Source organism: Corvus kubaryi, unplaced genomic scaffold (assembly GCF_017639235.1).
Source record: "Corvus kubaryi isolate FWS band 111438036 unplaced genomic scaffold, C.kubaryi_AGA036_p1.0 split3-73, whole genome shotgun sequence".
Classification (NCBI taxonomy): Eukaryota; Metazoa; Chordata; class Aves; order Passeriformes; family Corvidae; genus Corvus; species Corvus kubaryi.
The window spans coordinates 22,279,650-22,298,973 of record NW_024582091.1 but is presented as its reverse complement, the minus strand read 5'-3'; the positions used below and the strand labels follow the sequence as shown (position 1 = coordinate 22,298,973).

Here is a 19,324-nt window from a genome sequence, read left to right as displayed (position 1 = left end):
AGATTCTTCATGATTATGCAGCATATACTGGCAGTGAGAACAGGAAGAGTCAAGAGTCAAAAGCTCTCTTGTATTTCAGCTGAATGCTTTGGGATATAAATATAAATCTCTAAATACTGGTGGTGGATGCTTTGTTAGGCAGTATGCTTTGTTAGGCAGTAAAAATTGCTGCACTCAATGCATCATGAACAGAAACACAGCCCATAACCCCAATAGGACAGTGCCAGTCAGGGACCTTCAGATTTCCTCTCACTTGCCTGTAGCAACCATCTAGAAGCCCAAGGAAAACTGATGGATGTGAAGGCATGTTTTTTTTCCAAAAAATAAGAGTCAGCACTTGTGTATTTTGGTTTTGTTTTGGTTTTGAGGGGTGGGACTTTTTTTTTCTACATCTTTTGAAACACTGTTTGTCACTTTGGCAAGTGACTTTAAAAGGGATCGATAAGTAATGCTGGGACTCAGCAGTCTCCATTCCTTGATTCAAATCTCCTGGCCTATCTCCAGTTAGAAAAAACATTTTTCATACACCTACTAAAATTTTTCAAAGAGTCTTAAGAGGATACACTCACAGAGCAGTGAAGCTTTACATGCAACTGTCCCCCAAACCCTTCTTTAAATCTAAACTTTCCAAACCCTATAAGATTTTCACGTGCCCAGAATATTTTCCTCAGTGTCAGTTTTCCCCATCAGCGGCTCATTCTGTTCATGAGAACACTGAATTTTCTGACCTTGACAGGATAAAAAAAAATATTATTGTTGTTTGATTCATCCCTGCTGGAATATGAAAAGGTACGGACAGCAAGTGTTAATATGCACAATATGGGTTTGTTACTGATTCTGAAAACTATCTGGTCCATCCCAAATTAGAAGAAGTCCACAGAGTAATGAGAGGAAAACCTGGGTCTTTCCGTTCTTAAAAAATAATGTCCTTCAGACAGATTTCCTGAAAAACACTGGGATCATTATACTGGGCATTTGGAGTCATAGTCAGCTACGTGAGGTTGAGTACTATTGAAGAAAATAGCTGCTTTCCAGTGGCTTCTTAGCACAGTGGAAGACTGAACCCACTGAACTAGGCCTAAGTGTCATCCCAAGCAAAATCAGTGACAACATAAAAAAAAATTGCTACATATTTTCTCAAGGTATAACCACTGCAGGAATTTTCAAGGAAAATAATTTCCTATGATTAAAGACAGTAGGGAGAAGAAAATTTGACATAGAAGAAAGAAACAAAATGTGGGGATTTTTAAAGGCTTTTAAATGTTCCCCATTGCACAAATGTTTCTATTCTCACATTCTATTAAAAAAAATCCTTTATTTTTCAAAAAAATTTCACTGTCTTTGAAATTAATATTTTTCAAGACAGAAGTAGTAGATTTTAGTAGTTTCAACTATGACTGGAAGCAGGCTGATAAGCTTCATAAAATGACTTAATAATTCATCACTGTCTCACATTGCACAAAACAAACTAGTTACAGTAGATCATACACCAAGTTTGATAGGTTAAAAAGAGAGCCATCAAATAATACCTGGATGTTATAAGTTATTTCATTTAGAGATAGGAGTAAAAAAAAAAGAAACAATTAAAAATTTTATGTCAAAACACAGAAATTAAATTTTCACAGAACAGATCATATAAATTAAATGTTACACTGAAAACATTATGAGTTTATGGGAAAAAAATATATATATTCTGGTTGTTGTTTATTTATATTAGTGACTGGATAAAGAGAGGGAAAAATACCTTCTCTCAACATAAAACTTTAGGGAAAAAACCACAAGCAGCTGCAAAAGTTTGTGTCTGAACTTTGTAATCAACCAAAAAGCGCTTTTTGAAACATTCAGTTTATATGGGAATGATTGCTCAGGATTACAGGAAGAGGTTATTTTTCCTCAATTTGGAGTGAATTAAGTTTGGGAGCTGATCAGTCTGCATACAGTGAAGAAATGTGAACATAATATGAAGTAAACTCTCTTTATAATTTGGAGGCAGTCAGTGAGACTATATGGACCTGGTGACAGCTTGGTATGACAGGCTTTTGCTTTACCTGTCCTCAGGAAGGTAAAGCTCTTTAGCTACAAAGCATGAGACCTCTACCTTAGATGCACTAGATAATACATAAATAACTCCTGTTTGTCCTTAACATTTCCTAACCTGCCAAATACCAGGGATCACTGATCACACTGGAAGTCCGCCATGAAGTGGAACAAGGTGTTTAAAACAATCATTTTCTTTTCATTACACTGACCTCTACAAATGGCCTCATATCTTCATTAGCAGCTCAGACAAGGTAGAAAACTAGTTTTGCATTGGACGAGAAAATAAACTATCTTACACCCTCTCAGCACCAGTAGAAAATTCAGTCTCTTGGTTCACGGTTAGATATGCAAAAGGGGCATAGACTCCAACGTATAGGCACAGTGACATCATTAACCCAATCCAGAGTCTAGAATGGTGCCTGAATGTGCTTATGTTTTGGGTTGTGGTTTTTTTATGATAAAGTTAAATGCACCTGAAAACTTTTTCAAAGATAACACTTAACCTTTGCTAGAAATAATTATTTTCAATCACTTTTTTCTAATGAAAGCACTAGTCCCATAATAGGTAAAATGTCAGCTGTGCCTGTGATGATGTCTGACAGCCAGGACTCCATCAGAAAACGCAGCACTTTCTTTTTCTGGCTTAATTAACTGCAGAATGGATTCAAGGAGAGGATAGAGATCTTCCTCCTCTTTGTCCAGGTGTTTTGGAATATGGAAGACATGCTTTTGAACATTTTTGGAGAAGACCGAATGGGTCTTGAATCTTCCAGTTTCTGAGTGTATTCTGCAGACATTATGCTGCTGTATAAAAATGGGAATATGATTTTTAATAAAAAACCTGCAGAGAATCAGAGCTTGGGACAAATTAAGGGAAAAGAATCAGTCTGAATTCCCTAAACACTATGATTTACATACATATTTATATATATTTAAAAGCATAGGATGAAAAGTCTTTAAAATATAATATTCTTTTTCTTCTTACTTTTGCACCACCCATCTCATTAAAAAATTGACCTATTAGCCAATATTCTGACAAAGATGGTGATACTCCAAAATTACCCCTAACTCCTACACACTTTTTGATGACAAAAAGGTAACTATCTTCCTTTCAAAACTAAACACTGCATGTGGTAATAAAACAGAATTTTATAAGATTCTATTAGCCAAAATTTTATTAAAAACAAGTGAATGTTCTAAACATTCTCACTTTGTGTAACCAAAATGGAAAGAGAACTCCAAAAAAAAAAAAAAATAAAGCAAACATTCCCTCGCCTCCTACAAAATGCATCAAGAGATCTATGACATGTGAAATGTGTGTTCCAGCATGACATAATCATATTTCTCACTTTTGCTTTGTAAGCACAGTAAAAGAATCACAGAGAAACAATACTTCCAGTTTAGAAGTGTATTTCTCCATAATAAAAAATATTAGTTGAGGAATTATTTTAAAAATATGAAATATGGTTATAAAAAAAATCGGTTAATAAAAATGAGATTTTTGGCTGGTGGAAATTAGCATAGTTCCACTGGAGACAAAAGAACCTATTTATATTAGCTGCAGATTTCGTTATTATTTGATATTCAGGGAGCTCAGTGATGAAAGAGCTGTAAGGCAAACAGTGAAACAGATGAGAGAAAGGGAGAAGTAAGGCATGAAAAGGCATGCAGAATACATATTCATGCTGGTAATGCAGATCATCTGTCCCTCCAGAAATCCCGGTAAGCACAGAGAGACCACATGCCCATTGGAAACACCTAACATACCTACTGAGAACTCACTCAGTCTCATTATAGTCCTTCCTGAGGCTTGTCTGCCTCTCTCATTCCAAGTCATATAGTGGAACAATTATCTAAGCATATAACTGCGCAGGATCTCAGTCTCGCTTTGGGCCCTGTCAGTTGACACAGTTCAAACCACAGCAATTAGAGTAGTAATGAATTAAGAATTGGGTTGGAGGTAAGCCTTAATTCTCTGAGTTTCTGCTTTATAATGCCTGGAATTTTAATGTAAATTTGTCTTCTGAAAAAGCAGTATCAGCTAACCCATAGAAAAATGCGTGCAGCACTCTTCCTCTAAATATATATATATATATATATATATATATAATCAATATCCCCATGCTTGTGAGATTACTTAAAATGTTGGAAATACTGATATGAAAAGACCCTATTCAAAAGCCATTAATATGCTTTACAGTGTGTGTTTCTTTCCCTTTACTGCAATAAGATGCTAAGATAGGATAGGACTTAACACACTAAGGGAAATTTGGGTATGCCTACTGATGTCAAGGGCAAGTAATCGAGTCAGCTCTTCTCACAGCTGGGGCTGGCAGATGAGGCTTATTAGTACATCCCAGCTGTACATTAATGTTCCTGAATGCAGCTCAGAATGGGATCTATTTTATGACTACTGATATAAAGCATGTATGCTACTCCCTAATGCCTGAGTATATCATGCTTTCCAGTGATCATTCTATGCATCTTTGAGTCTCACATAACCCAGTCAAGCATGCTCCTACCTTAATTTAACTCTGTAAACAGCATCTTTAGTATCAATTACTTGGTTTAGATTGGGAATGCATAGTTACTGATTGTCACACAGCTGTTATTTCCATGGATTAATATACTTTATTATTTAAATATTTTTCTTGAGGATTCATAAGTTCGTATGTTATGAAAAACTAAAATATATTATTCAATCTTATTTTAAAAAATAAAGCTTCTTATATTCAAGTTAGGTATTAAGTGGAGATGTCATACCTGGTATTACATATTTCTGGGGAGCAAATCTTTCTCCTGTGAGTTCAACATGACTAAGGACTTCCAACTCTTGTGTATAAATATCACTATTTCAGAATGACTAGGTTTCATCTAATATAAATCAGGCTTATACTTCTTCTTGTGTTCTGGGGAACACATAAACTGCCAAAACTGCCATTGTGCAACTGAACAAAACCATTTTCTCTCCATAGTTTCTTTGCAAACAAAAGAACTGGTTTGGCTGACAAAGTCCTACTGGTGGCTCTTCTCTTGGTGGAAGTCACAGCAGGTTGACAAAGAATCAGCCTGCAGCTATACTTCATAGGAATATATGATTATAGCTATTCCCATCGCGGAAACAGTTCACTAACGAGTGTAAAATTAAGAATGTCATACAAGTGTTTAGGACAAGATCAGAGACTGTTACACTCCTAAAAATTCTGAGTGTACTTGTGTTTACTGTCGTCTTCTCACCCTCTCACTGATATTATAAAGAACCTTCAGCAATATTACTTCTCATTTCAAATCACCTCCCTATAACTCTTTCCCTAGAAGCCTCATGCATTCAAACCTGATGCACAGAGACATTATTAAAGTCAAAATCATAAAGCAGAACTAAATAAAAACTCTGAAACTAAATTTTAAATTAATTATTGAAGACTTTTATTTTTGTTCACTTACCAGTTCTTTAGCTTAAACTTTCCTCTTTCCACAGGTTGTGTGGATGGACCTGCATTTTTTAAAAAAACCCTATATAATTTTTTAGGCCACTATATCAATAGTTTAAAATAAAACCACTCTGCTCTTTTGAAGCTGCTGTCAGGGACTTGAATGCATCAAAAGGCTTTGCAACCTTTTTTACCAAACTCTGCACTCCAGGTGTTTAACTAGCTCTCAGATGCATTGAAATTTAGGTTTTACATCATGCTTGGATCAGAGTGATGTGAGCTTTACTATGTTGAAGCTCCAGTTCTTGCCCTTGATCCTTGCCTGCTCTACAAAAGCCAGTCCAACGCACATCTTTGCACCTAGGCAGGTACCTTTTTGATTCTTACCTTCTGACTTCGTTTCCTGGCTTGACCTTCGATCTGTGACATCACTGAAAACATATCTGGTCACTCTGCACTGTGGCTGATCCTGGTCATTATCACTGGACCTGCCCTCCTTCCCCCGTTACGGTGCTGTTGGTAGGCAAGCTTGTCTTGCCTCATCAGCTCTGCTTGTGGCTTGCCTTCTCTTTCTCGTTTTTGCTGCAACCTGGCAGCCAATATACAGACAAAAAATTTAAATCTGAGGTGGTTTTAGATATTGATTAGAAAAAGTAAACAAAAAATAAAACAAAAAACCTGGAAAAACTCATTCAAATAACATCATGGATTCAGAACCTCTGATCTGAAAAAGATAAATTGTGTTATTTTTGTTCTAGTCACAAGTGATGGATGGCAACTCACCTTTTGACTGACTGACCATCACTTGTATAGTCAATAGTACATATGAATAATTTTGAGCGCTTAAACTGAAATACACAGAAAAATAGCACAGTACCTTCATGTTTCTTAAGAATGTATCTCATAATAATGATTTTTACATTTGAAAAACTCTAGGTTATCCAATAGATTATGCAGATGTAATTTACACCACCAAAACTAATAGCCATTATTAGCCACTGTTCATGCCCACAGTCTTATTTTACATGCAGAGATAACAAATGACTGTTTCTAAATATAATTGTTAACATAAAAAAAAATTCAAGAAATGAATCCATGTCACCAAAAATTTTCTAGCAATTTTTATGCCCAGTATACTTTTGTCCATGCCAGTGGCACTCACACATTACTCACACAAACACAAGAAAAATAGAAACATTTTACGTGTCTCATCATTTCAACATATAACTACTAAGGATTTTCTGCATTGCAGAGTTCTGTACTGAAGAGATTGCTAATAAGAGTGTGGAATCTCTAAAGAACAGCAGCTCAAGATAGTATGATAAACAATGAAAAGTATGCAATAAAATTTTTCATTCTATAAATTCTTTTAATGAAATTCTCAACTACAAACGGGCTTGGTGATCTTAGAAGTTTTTTCCTACCTAAACAAATTTATGAGTATATGAAATGATAATATATTATGCCTACCAATACCTCTATGTGGGAGGGAAATGCTATGTGATCGTCTGTCAGTAAGGACAGAAATATTAGTTGTATTAAGTATGATTAATCTACAGTATTTGCTGTAAATAGGTAATAATCTCATTTAGAAAAAAAAAAAAAAGAAATTATAAACACTTTTAAAAATAAATTTGAGGAAACTGTTCTCACAAACTCCAGAACTACCATTAGAGATTCAAAGGTTTTTAGGATATTTATATTTGTATTTAAACTTCTGAATGTTTTCAGCCTTGAAGTTTATTTATCGCTAGCAGAAGCAGAAGACTTCTTGTATATACTTTCATAAAGTGTAAAAGATTTTATATCAGCAGTGAAGTAGGAATGAGATTTTTGTTCACACTGAATTTAAGAAAGGGATGAGTGGGAAAAGATGCTTTTTAAAATGACACATTCTTTAAAATCTATAGAAATAAAAACTGCAGTAAAAAAACATGAGAATATTTCATCGTTATATTATTATAATTTTGTGAATCCACTGAAAATAAATTAATCATTTCCTTAAGAAGTCCTCCCAATGAGTGTCTGAGGCAGTTTGTTTGCTAGAACTCAGATAAGTTTTGAAGTTTCATATTCATCCTCTTTTTGGACTTCTATAACTATCATTTATTTTGCATCTTAACTAATACCTCTTGCCATCAGCAATTCAATATATCTTCAAAAACTGGACTCCTATTTTTCCTGACAACTTTTTTAAAAGAGTAATTTAAGAAAATAAAAAAAACAGCTGGACAAAGTCAACCAACTAACCAACATCCCTTTTTCCCCCCTAAAATTAAGGAGGAAAATTTTAAAAAATCACCGATATTTTAAAAGAAAATTATGTTGTAATTTGCATTAACTGCAAATTTGTTTTAACTAGTCCCTTAAAGCTTTTACTTTGCTCTGAGTGTTCAAGGTGGGTGTAAGTATTAATGTGTTGGGATGTCTGTCTTACAACTTTTACTTGGTTTTAATAATAAGTTTTCAATACGGTCTTTTTGTTGCTAAATTAATATTTAAAAAGCATTTTAAATTAAATGTTAGGGAGCTAATTATGAGACAAAATCATAGGTTAAATCTGCTCTTAAAATGAAGGCATACACTGTGAATTATGTATTTCTTCCCTATGCATTTCTGATAAATTTTACCAGCTTGCACACTAAAAACATTTAGCTAGAAAGGCTTTTAATATTATTTTCTTCTGCCAGATTCAGAACATGTGCCTCAGATAGTACATAAACTCAGTTTAGAATATGAACTCAATTTCTCATATTTTCATAGAATGTCTGTGTTAATTACATGGGAAGAGCTCTTTTGTCATATTAGATAGATAGATAGATAGATAGATAGATAGATAGATAGATGGATACCTGTGTACTTAAATGCAATATATTTTTCCAGTAACACTCTATTCTTAACTGTGAAGAACAGAACTCCTGGATACTTTTTTCTGCAATCCTGAGCTTGCCTCTTAGTCCATTATGTATTATAAAATCTGTGAGTGATATAATTTATTTCTTCAAATTAAAGAATTTTACCCAGCTTAGCCAATAAAACAGAATATGTCTGCCAATTTCTCCATTAAAACCTTGCTGATAGATTTTACTTAAATTATACCAAACTTCAAATTTTCTATAATGATTCCAAAAGAACAGCTATGCGTAGAAATAGGAATGACTAATAAAAGATGAGTTTGAACTGACACAATGCTTGAATTCAAAAGATCACTGTAATATTCCAAATAATTATTTATGCTTTTTGAAACTTCAAACCTCAATTTCCAAATGAGTTGCAACATTTGCTGTAACCATGATCATAATTCTAAGTGGTGCTTCTTCCAGAGAACCCAGAAACTTAAACTAATTACTTATCATTTAAGAACTTTTAACACAAGCATACAGGAACAGATGCTATGCTCATTTTGTTATGTCCTATTATGCCTGTAAGAAACCATAGTGCTGAAGATGTATAAGATGGCTTTCATTTTCCAGATGATTGGGCCTGCCAGGGGCCACCAGAAAAAAAACTTTTATAATGTTCTCTATTTCTGCATTTATATGAGTATACTTGATTTTGGAATGAAGGAGAAGTCATAGCATGAGTGCTAAATTTTGACTGTAAAAGCATCCCACTGGAATTATTAGGAAAACCTTTATGTCAAGGACATGACATTTTAAGAACAACATTTGGTTCTGAAGCTTGGAAAAGTTCAGATTAACTTGATATTAAAAAATAATCACAATTTCAAAATGGAATTGGTCTAATTGAAATAAGAGGCCTGTTTCCTTCACACTATCCTTTAATCAGAGTTACTCCCTAGAATTTTGAAGATCATGACACTCACCTTTAGCAGCACGAGTAAGGAGAATTACTTGAAACCCAAGTGCAAACTGACCTATTTGACAGATTCAGAAGTCCTTGCAACCTATACCTGACAGTGAGACAAGGTAGAGAATATTTAATAATTTAATAAGATTATATTTGTGGATTCAATTACTTATGGATTAAAATATAGATCTTTTCACTTCTGAAAATTACTAGGAAATTCAATTTTTAACTAAAGCTGTAAGAAAACATTTTGATCGGAACACCTCTGGAAAAAAACACGTGTTTTCTGGGGAAGAGGGAGCAGGTTCCATTTTACAAATGCTTTTAAAATCTAATCTAGAAAAGCTGCCTAAAAGTAAGGGCATGCAGGCATAGTCATTTTAGCTAAGTTGGTTTAACACCAGGGTAGTTATATCCTAGTTTTTGAGAAAGACTTTTGCTAGAAAACCAGTCATCCAACAGTTCCAGGCAATTAAAAGAATGCTAGGTTATGCTCTTATCATTTAAGTCAAAAAAATTATTCTTACCAAAATGGAAATGTGAATAAGAGAACAGCTATTACTAATAGTCAAATAGTCAAAGTAGAAGCAATTTCTACATAAAATAATTCAGAAAAAAATGTAGCATACCATAAAAATATGTAAAGGATAAGAAGGAAGGTTATATACAGAAACCTAAACTACAGAAATATAAAACAGATGAAATCTGGTCTTAAAATAGAAATATGGCTGAGAATCTGTCTCACAGCTATTGATATTAGAAAATTATAATCACTTCTATATCAATAATTCTTGCATGAATGCAAGAGTGCACAAAGCTAGAAGATGAAGAGCTATAACAAGCAAGACTAATTTATTAACTAAAAATAAGATATTTTACAAGTATGTGACAATCATTTAGTACATAAATTTGAAAATACACTAAATGGCAGAGTTTGTATGTTCTTTCTACCTTTCAGTGACTAAAGGTTTAACTCACCAGCCTGCTGTGTGGCATGAACTCGGAGCACGGATTAAATGATAGTAAGGTTTACTTTGTTTTTGAAGGAGCGATGTTGACAACGTAACACTGAAAATACTACAGTTCTCCAGATTTTAACACTGACAAATACAACATACTCTTTCATTACCAATGAAGTACAGTGCAGTGCATGGCATTGTCAAGATATTTTTGCTAATATTGAGAGTATTCTTTGTCTTAACAGACTTCATACACTTGGATTTTCTCTGGCTCGGAGGGATTTTTATGTATATATGGAAATGAAAATTAGAAAAATAAAATTTATTTTATTTTATTTTATTTTATTTTATTTTAACCTTTACTATACAAAAATTCAGAAGTAAAAGCAAATGTAAATTAGAAAAACTAATTAGTTATCTGTGGAATATAATTTCACAATAAAATAACTCATCCTGGACTTCCCATCAAGATCCATCAAGACTTCAGAAAGTATTCATCTTTACGGAGATTTTTATGTGATTTCTGTTTACATACTCAAATTTAGCAGTAAAGTAATTACCTTTAGGGTTATGCACTGTTGACAAATGAAAGAGCGTGCTATCATGCAGCAAACTACAACAATATATTTTGATCTGGATTTAGCTTAAAACAACTGTTTCTGAAAGTGTGATGTGAGAGTTTCAGTTTTATTAGATTCATAAATACTTCAGATGTTGATTGATGTGATGGTTTGACCTGTTCACAAAATATTATGCCATAAGAACCTAAGACACGGGGTGAGAGAAAATGCAGTCTTAACAGTGAGTTTTCACAGAAGGTATTACAAATGAATGAACTATATACCAACAAACAGTTTGTTCTTCACATTTGTACATCCCACAGAGCTAAATGTGTCATTCTTCAGATTGATGTCACCTGTGTCATCCTCCTCTATGCCACTTCCCTGCATAAAGAAGTCTGAACATCTTCTCCAGAAGAGCTGGGTGACATAACTAACGTGGATCATTAATACTTCTCTTTCTTTCTCTTATCTCCCTAGAGAAGTGTGGCTGTCATAAGACATCTCCCAGCTGGATGAGCTGGGTTTTTTTTCTCTTACATTTTAAGCATGCACAATACCATTTTTATGTACTAACATTTCTGTAGTATTGTATAAATGTGACACAACAAAACCAAACCTTCAGGTTTGAATGCCACACATCTTATCCTAGCCTACTTAATTTGTCAAAGGAAGTACTAGCAGCACAGACTGCAGTACATGGACCTCCGGTGAGAAGTCACTAGCAAAAATTAAGGTAAATGAACCCTTTTTATCATCTTAGGAAGCAGCACAAACAAAATTTAGAAAAATTATATGAAATTAAATGTTAAAAATAGATCGTAAAAGAACAAGCTTTTGTCCCTATTTTAGTTTTCACTTAAAAAATACAAAGTCCTTATTGGTTACTTAAAGTGATATTTATATTATCTGATTGTCTATTCATGAATTCAAAGCTGAACCACGTGCAGCTTTATTTGCATCAGGACAATCATACCTGCTCTAAAAGACAAAGAGAGGCACAGAAGAATAATCATAAATAACTAAATAAATAAAGGCAAGACCAAAAATCGAATGCACAAATATGAACAAGAGATTTGCATTACTCATTGTGAGACAAAATATGGAAACAGATAAAGATTAAAAAAAGCATTAAATGGATTTTGACACCTGTAATTCAGGGCTAACCAGCACGCAGACAACTATCTGCAGGATTTAAAACTCCCAGTCAAAGGAAATGTTCCATGGCTCTGGGAATATAAATAGTTGAATTGGGCTACATATTACAGCCGAATTACACAGATGACCAGGACAGAAACACTAACTACAAAACTGTTAAGCTTGTTCATAGTAGAAAAAAGAAACCAGTGAGCTGAACTCCGAAAAAAAAATTGAATTACTAATACATAAGAGATCAATCTTGGGAATTTATGCTCTACTGTGAGATTTTATAATTTCTCTCTAAATATTCTGGACAACATGAAATAATGAAAAGACTTTTAAAAATCAGGCACTGTTTTAAACTAGGTAGAAGTTGTATGGACATAATAGAGGTCCAGATAGCTTAAGATTTAATAAAAACAAACCAACAACCAGAGAAATAAGAAAATTTGCCTTGCTATATTATTTTTCTATAATTCTTCTAACAAGCCAAATTTCAAACAATTTAACTACTTCTTTATTTATATCTACTAACATATTTCAAGTTATGGAAGCAAGATATTATATCCAGAGCTTTTTCAGAACTATGTAATTTGAAGCCAGTTTTGTCTCCCAATTCTGTAAAATAGCCAAAGTACTAAAGCAAATTTTCAATATAATGACATTTTCTAGAAGGCACATAGATATTATAAAAAATGTTAACACTTGTGTTCTTAGAAGCTCACATATGTTACGCTGGTTTTGACTGAGAACGATTTTCTTCATAGTAGCTCTTATGGAGCTCATTCAGATTTGTGCTGCAAAGAGTGTTGAAAACACAGGGATGTTTTCTTTACTGTTGAACAGTGCTTGCACTGAGACAAGGACGTTTTTGCTTCTCACCCCACTCCGCCAGTGAGTTGATTGGGGGTCCACAAGGAGTTGGGAGTGGACACAGCTGGGACAGCTGACCTAGCCTGACCCAAGGGATAATCCTTACCATATGCTGTCATATTTAGCATAAAGGCGGAAGAAGAACAGGGAAGGAGGGGACATTCAAAAGGACAGTATTTGTCTTCCCACATCACCATTACACTTGATGGAGCCCTGCTTTCCTGGTAATGGCTGAATACGTGCCTGGCAAAAGGATAAATGAATTCCTTGTTTTGCTTTGCTTGCATGGGTGGCTTTTGCTTTACCTGTTAAACCATCTTTGTTCCAACTCGCAAGTTTTCTCACTTTTACTCCTCTGATTCTCTCCCCCATCCCACTGCAGAGCAAAATGAGTGCTAAACCATGACATCAGTAAAGCAATTTCTTGGATTACCTGTATGAAGGTATCTTTTCCCTTCTGGCAGTTCTCTGAGTAAACTAAGACTTCTGTGAGGAAAAGTAGGATGGGAGGCTCTGGTGACTCTTGGTAAATTACCCCTCTCAGTCAAGGGCGCAGGCTGCACCAGATCCCTACCCAACATCCTTCAGGTTACCCTTCCCTGTTATCTTGACCTTGAGACTCAAAACTGGCAAATATCCTGGTATGAACTTTATAATAGCACACACACGGTACAAAAAAAAGTCCCTGAATAAAACATCTGTCTGATATTTGCTACACTTACAAATAAAATTCAGTTTCCCACTTACTGAATAATTTTATGATGAAGGAGTCTGACACAGAAATATTCATAAACAGTAAAAGCATAAAAAGCTTAGAAATGCAGGAAGAAAGCTACAGAATTTTATACAGCTTGCTGTAAGCAAAGACAGACCTGATATTTATGCTGAATATTTCCAGGGGAATAAAAAAAACCTGAAACCCCACAGAGAAATTATAGAATGTGTCTCTCTTCAGGAACTAATGAATATATAAATTGCTGAGCACACAGGTAAATACTTTGGGGAAAGCTGTTCTCTCCATAGTGAATATAGTCCTAAATTGGAAGTGCCTTGGAGCAGGCTTATTTTTTTAACAGGTTATTGTATTTTCTATTTAAAACACCAGTTGCATGTAGTTTATTTTAATAGTAGTAAAGCTTTTGACTTTCCTTGCAAAGCACTTTGAAATCTGTTGATAAACATACTACAGGAAAGTCAGATGTTGTTATCATTATTATTGTACATGTAATTTAAATAAGAGGAGCTCACAAGGAATTATATGTTGTAATATCTTAACAGTTAGAAGCAGAAAAATAAGGAACTTTGCAGGGACTTCTACGCCATCTCAACAGAGAATTATTAGGGGAGAGGAGAAGGGGAAGTGAAATAAGTAAGCAACCCCTACTGGTTTTTCCACACTAGTTAAGAAACCAAGGGGTCTCTTAGGGAATTATTCATCTGCATGTATGATTAATTGATAAGATAAATTATGTAAATTAGTAAGAAAGTAAGCATTATGGTTTACAAGTCACTTGTAATTAGTTCTTGTGAACACACCTCTGTTGTAGGCATTCCAGAAAGGATCTAAAGAAAAAGAGCATTACAAATACCAACTGATTAGGCAAATTCTATTCAAGCAAGATGGAATCAGTATGACATTGTAATTTATAACCAAGAAGCTTATTGAAAAAAACCAAACCTGATGCAAGCAGTACCTCTTTTTTTGTTTTTTATTTCACTAGCACAATTTATTTGTGTGAAAGAATAGATGTTTCTTCTATTACCTGAGATAAGATTTGCTGAGAAGTGTTAAAAACTGTTTTGATTCAATTAGTGACTATGAACCCCTACTGTTATAATACTAGCAAAAATATTGAAGGAATGGTCAACAATTAGCCACTGTAAAAGGCAATGAAAAATATAGCAATTTTCTCTATTCAGAAATCTAATGGTTGGAAAAAAGAGTATGGTAAAATATTACAGAGGTCTTTAAGAGGAAATGGCTGAATAGCAATTTCAATTTAGTAAATTGTGGCCAAGATAATTCATGCTTCCAAGTGTTAGCAAGAACCCTCGGGTTTTAAACAAAATAATTAACCATATCATACTGCAGAATTGATCAAGTTTCCCTGGACTTGTTTGATCTTGAATATGTTTTAGATCAATTTTATGTGTATTTCCAAATAATTCAAGAAAATTGTGCTGTGGTGCCAGCTTCCTGTATTATGGGTTTACTATTGTCTAGGTTGTTCTACTTGCTATGGTAAAATGGTCAGACCTACTGCTTGTGCTGTGATGTTGAAATTTTAAAGGTATATTATTATCTAAATTCCTGCTACCTTCAACTTGGCTTATTTCTTTGCAACTATATGGTTCATATCCTAAAATAAAGCACACTATATAAAGAAAAAATAAAAATGGTCTTACAAGTCTACATGATCTTAGTATTTTAGTGTAAATAAGCCAAAGGTGAATACAGTGTGTAACTTGTTAACAAGTACAGGTTGAGAAATATAACAATAACCCCGAGCAACAACCCTCAAGACTGAGAAGGACAAAACTTCCTGTCAATGTAGTAGTTGTCTCAGCAAAAAAATAGGGATGCTGACAATGTGCCATAACAGCATGTAAGTAAGGTGGGAGTTATGTCAGATAAAGGAATATAGGCTAGAAAATCAGTGCAAAACAGTTTTAGTAGGATGAAAAGAAATTCTCTCAAGTTGTGCCAAAGTAGGTTTATATTAGGTATTAGGAAAATTTTTTCATCAAACGATTCTTAAGCATTGGTACAGGCTGCTTAGAGAAGAGGTGGAGTCACAACCCCTGTAGGTATTTAAAAGATGTGTAAATGTGTCATTCAGAGACATGTTTAATGGTACACTTGGCAGTGTTATATTAATGGTTGGACTCGATTATCTTAAAGGTCCTTTCTTACCTAAATTGTTCTATGATTCTATTCTATACAATGGCTTCTCTATCACAGTAACAGAGAAGATCCTGTTTAAATAGACTGACAGTATTTACCTGAATGATCAAGTAAAGACAGTCCCAAGACACAGTCTAATCCTGATTGATGGCCGTCTTAGCACTTACCTCAGTGAAAAAAGATAGCAACATAAATTACTGAGTTCAGTCTCAGGTGAGTTAATCAAAAATCTCTCTTCAAAATTGTTGCAGTGGGGATCCTGCAACACGCATATATCAAACCAGGAGTCCCGTGGAAAGGAAATATATACGGACAGACAGATTCTTGCTAGATGTTTCAGAGAGATGTTTATTTCTCCAGCCGCATGGCCAGAGCTCTGCCCAGGAACTGTTCCAGTCACCGGACCAAGGGTCCTTCTGCCCGCGCAGGGAACACAAACCAACCAATGGGAACGAGGCTGAGCAGGGGCAGGGAAGCCCCGTGTTTGTGCCCTCAGGGCCCCTCTCCCAGGGCTACACGGCGGGGGAGGAGACCCCAACACCTCACCCGTTTTATTTTAATAAAAGGAGAATGAAAACAACTGGATAAACATAACAAGAACAGTTTCAAAACAAAACAAGCCACCCTCCTGAGTCTTTAAATGTCCAAACAGAGTCTGTGGAACATCTTAGGGCTGACAGAAGGGAGACAGGACTCTCTGAGCATGCTTTGTGGGGAAACTGAGGCAGGAGAGGGTTTAACTTCTTCCCTCCCCCTTTTCATCCCCCACTCGGCATTGGAAAGGGATTTTTGGGGAAACAATTGGCAAAAGCATGGTTTTGTGAGGGAAACCATGGGTGAAAAAACAGATTGGGAATACACTGGTGGTAATAGGACATAGGGTAAAAGGGAAAGGTGGGATTAGGAAAGGGAGACTGTAGGGGGTGCTTATAATGGAGATATTGTCTAACATGACTACGATTTTTAGCATATATACTGCCTTTTACAGGAACACCATCAGGCCCAGTGACCTGCGATGCTTGTAACCCTTTTCTACCTCGTATAATTTTGAATTCCACGACTTCTCCATCTCCCAAGCTTGGGATGCATTTTTCAGGGTTATTCTTTTTAATAGCAGTTCTATGCACGAATATGTCTTGCTGGTTGTCACACCTTGTTATAAAACCATAGTTTTGCTTAACATTATACCATTTTACTATCCCTAAGATCTTAGTTACTATGATCTTTTCCTTCTTCCGAGTGGCTGAGGTTTTCTGTCTTGCTGCGTCTTTGCTCTCTCCTTCGGTCGCTCCCGTCTTGGAATTGTCGGGGCTGCTGGTGCCTGCGCGCTCTTCCCGGGGTCGCGTTCGGGGCTGCGAGGGCCGGGCCGGGCCGCGCCGCTCAGTTCTCCGTGCGTCGCCTCCTCTGGTCGCAGCTTCACTGCCGATGCCGGGCGCTGCACCCACATCTCGGCCGGGCCCCCGAGCGACGACCCCCCCGCGCTCTGCTCCAGCGCACGTCTCGGCTGGGTGTGGCTCCGCTCCACCGCCACCGCCGTCAGCCACCGCCCGCACGCCGCCCCTCTCAGTTGGGCGTTCCCAGGGCTCGCTCCACCACGCGCTGCGCGGGGCCGTGCGGGCACCGCCGGGTCCCGCTGCTCCTGCCACGCCTCGCTCCGCCGCCGACACTGCGGCTCGCGTGGCTCCGCCCGCGCGCGGGAACTGCCTCGCTGCTGCTCGCAGAGCGCTCGGCGCACGTGGCCTGGGCCGCACGGTCCCTGCGCCAGGCTTCCCTTCGCCAGGACACAGCTGACATTGCTCAACAGTCTCGGTAATTAAATAACATTCACGAAAATATTCTTCCATCGGCATATATTTTGACTCCAGTATTAACTGTGTCCAAACGGTTTTCCAAAAGCCCTTCGTAAGAATTAAATCCCAAGAAACATAGAAAAAGTTCTTAAACAACCATGCCAGGAAGTGTTTCAGTTCTTTTTGAGCTTGAATCAAGCTAAAATTCACAAATCGTTGTTCAAGAATCATTTTAAGTTTAAGATAAATGTCCATATGCGGCTCTGAGAGCCAAGAGTCTTCCCATGGTTCCTCCATAGTTTAGATATGGAACAGCAAAGCAAAACCAAGAAGAGGAATCCAAAGTTTCCAGGGTTTACTCACACAAATCAGTCGCTTAGGGATCGGGGATCGTTCTGCTCACAATTCTCCACCATTATGTTGCAGTGGGGATCCTGCAACACGCATATATCAAACCAGGAGTCCCGTGGAAAGGAAATATATACGGACAGACAGATTCTTGATAGCTGTTTCAGAGATGTTTATTTCTCCAGCCGCATGGCCGGAGCTCTGCCGAGGAACTGTTCCAGTCACGGGACCAAGGGTCCTTCTGCCCGCGCAGGGAGCACAAACCAACCAATGGGAACGAGGCTGAGCAGGGGCAGGGAAACCCCGTGCGTCCCCTCAGGGCCCCTCTCCCAGGGCTACACGGCGGGGGAGGAGACCCCAACACCAAATAATACAGCTATGAGGAGGATATGAATTAACTACCTCAAATAACAGTCCTCAAAAATTAAGATGTAGTTTTTGTCCTAAAGACTTTATGTTTCATTTCAAGAAAGATATTTCCCCTTCTCTTTAGATTACCTTCCTTAGTCCAGTGCTTCAGACAAATCATAAATCTGATTCATTTTGAAAATAAATAGAAATTCTATGCTAGCTTTTTTCTTTTTTTCCATACCAGTTACAAGTCTTTGCGCCTACTTTCTTCTTGATTTTATTTTTATCAAATTTATTTGTGGTGTCTATTTATTCTGTAGTAATGACAAAGCTGTGATAAGGCTGCAGACAAAGTATATAGTTGAAACATAGTCTGAACAATTTCCATCTGAATGATTTCTTCAGTGTGTGATTCCACTGCACTACAGATCTTGGCATGCTCGTCAATCTGCTGTGTTTGAAGTTGACGTTCCCCCGGGAAAAGGAAAATATCATATGAAATTGCTTGAGTGAGCTGTTCTGTCTCTGTGTTTTCACAAACAGTCAATCTGGGAGTTGCAATGTTAGGAATCAGAAAAAAATGCTTTATTAAGACCAAAAAAAATCAGTCTAAGATGAAATGAGATGATTAGGTCAAGTAAGCAGAAAGGTAGTGTGCATTTTAAAATAATGTATAAATTTTCCTGGTGCATTATCTTCCTTATTTAGTATCATTAGATTTTGCAGAGTTACAACTGATTACAATCACAGATTTAATTTGATGAAGTAGCTGCTATAAATGGTTCATATATTCCATTCAACTATTCACAATTGTTATGCCTATATAAAAGAACATTCTGAAAGTTGAAAAGTCAGGCTGTAATTTGAAAATTCAAACAAGCTTTGTAAACTTATTTCAAAATTTCCAACTTATATATGTTCTATGATATTGTCATATTTTTCTCTATTCTCTTGCTTCATTTGGTAGAAAATAAACATTGCTTACATGCACCAGATAGTGCAATAATATTTTATATTTTAGTTTCATTTAAAACATTTTTGCTCAAACTATAGCTTTAGGATTTATTTACTTGACATTATTTCAACGTTGTTCTTATTACGGATTATCAGTTATCTC

The 19,324-nt window shown here is 36.1% G+C and overlaps 1 long non-coding RNA gene across 1 annotated transcript in view; it reads right to left on the bottom strand.

The window, feature by feature from the left end:
• Nucleotides 1-16,028, bottom strand: part of LOC121659194 — a 63,357-nt gene extending 47,329 nt beyond the window's left edge. Inside the window, exon 1 of the long non-coding RNA XR_006014202.1 lies at nt 15,886-16,028. This is a non-coding gene — a long non-coding RNA (uncharacterized LOC121659194). The remainder of the gene's footprint in view (nt 1-15,885) is intronic.
• Nucleotides 16,029-19,324: the final 3,296 nt, after the last annotated feature.